A 2,278-nucleotide genomic window follows, 5' to 3' on the forward strand; every position below is an offset into this window, starting at 1 on the left:
GATCGAGAAGTATAAAGAGTGGAGTGAAAAGTTTAAGAGGAACGCTGAGGTATAGAAAGAAGCTTTAAAGTCTTGCTAAGCTGTTGGTGTTACTGCCGATCAATAACTCGTTACCTTGTACAGAGCGCTAATTATATTGGAATGCTGATGGCAGCTCGGTAAAAATAATAACTTTTCTCGTTTACTTGTTATACTCCGCCATGCATGCGGTTCGTTGATTATTGTAATGTAACAAATCATTTGTTACGGCGCGACGTGCGAGAAAAAACATAAATAATGTGCTTGAGATGTATATAATGATTACTCTTCTGATGGATTTGGCGGCAATGACAGATCGATGAACTGATGGTGTGTTGTGTTTATATGAGAGCGCCCAATTGAACACTTCAAATGAGTGCTACATGATAGGAGAGAAACCGAAGAGGTTTATATATTCCTAACTTTTTTCCCAGCGAAAAGTTTTTGATGTTAATTTCTAAGCCTAGGTGGGGTGCTCGTCGGTTGTTCGTTTCACAATTTTGAGTAACTTCTTGCTAAATGAAGCCAAATCCGCCTTCGCTTGGTTTTCCAACTCAGAGCGATAGGGTACTTCCTTTTCTTTTTCTACCTCAACTGGTACATTTCGAATATTCTTTCGAGCTATTCTACATCAAAACCTAGTGCCTTTGATCTTCTGAACTATATTAATATCGCTAAGTAGATACCAATACTTAAAAATCCGTAAATCTTTCTTATAATGTTTATCTAAAGAGTTAAGCAACATAAAAATTCCTTTTTTTTCGAGGTGTCCGCTGATGACTATCCCTTTTATTCGGACCTTTGTAAAATTTGGTGCTGTATGAATATTATGACAAATTTAATAGTATGTTTGATAAGCAATTATCTGCTTAGTTTTTTGATAGTAAGTGCTGTAAACAACCTAATTTAGAGCATTGGAGATCAAGCTGTCGTGGAGATTGAGTTTTTCAACAGTAGATCTAAAGCTGCATTCCTATCTTTGAAAATCACATCTTTAACGTTGTGGCAAAAGCAACGTTTACATAACTCTTTTGTCGCATTATCTTCATTTTTATACTGTGGTAACATGCTGCAACTATCCGAGAACGATACATAGTTATATATTACATTTAAATGATCGAGATGTCGAGAGGAGTTGAATTCCGGGTGACTGTCTGTCTATCCGCGCAAGCGATAACTTGCGTAAAAATTTAGATATATTAATGAGACTTATCACATATCTTCATCGGTATTCAGAGGTATTGCAGATCGGCGGAGTTGCACGACTGTCACCAAAAAATTGCCGTTAAACGAAAAACTATAAAACGGAATAACTAAGCCACAAATAAGATACAAAACTGTAATTTGCTACAGGACATCGAAGTAGGCACTGTGGTCAGTAACTTAAAACTTGAAAAGTGCGAGCGTGATGGCCTCTGAAATACTGTAAATGTTTTTGTCATCGGTGCGAAAATGAGCTTCGAACAAAGAGCCAACATTAAATTTTGTTTTAAAATTGGTAAAACCTTACCGAAACGTTTCAATTGATGAAACAAGTTTATGGCGATGATTGCCTATCCCGTAGCAGAGTGCGACTTCTATCTTTTCGGAAAAATGCATTTGCCGATGAAAGGAAAGCGTTAGGCAGACGTGTAGGCCATTCAAAAGGCTTGCACCGGCATACTGGCGGCCATACCGGACAACGAGCTAAAACAGTCGTTCGACATGCTTTTGCACCGTGCCAAAAGCTGCATTAAAGCAGAAGGAGACAATTTTGAATAAAATTAATTGATTTTGCCGATAAAACCATTTGTTCTGTCTTTTTTTTTAAAGTTCTGTTTACTTTGGAACGCACCTTGTATGTAAGCATTGAAGAATGGGACGTCGCCTACTTTTAGGTGAAATCTAATATTTCAGGAACTGCTCGACCAATTTCAAAAAAACTTACTGCGTAACATTATTCATTTATTCTATATTAGATAACATAATTTCGAATTCCCTTTAATTCTCTCAATTTAGAGTATACATATATTATAGAACAAGCAATAATTAAGATATCGGCATCGCACCAATAGTGCCTTCACGGTATTCCATCTCTTGCCTAAAAATAGTCATAATCGGACCGCAAGCCCCCAGATATCGAATATGCTTATGGTCGAGTTCTTACCGAAAATGTCGGCTGCTCTATGCGATAGCATATATATATAGCATATGTAATTGAAATTTAGAGAGAATATTTTTCCGCTAATAGTGTATCCTTGTGCCAGAAATTGATGAAATC

This window comes from Bactrocera oleae, chromosome 3 (genome assembly GCF_042242935.1).
Source record: "Bactrocera oleae isolate idBacOlea1 chromosome 3, idBacOlea1, whole genome shotgun sequence".
NCBI classification, from domain to species: Eukaryota; Metazoa; Arthropoda; class Insecta; order Diptera; family Tephritidae; genus Bactrocera; species Bactrocera oleae.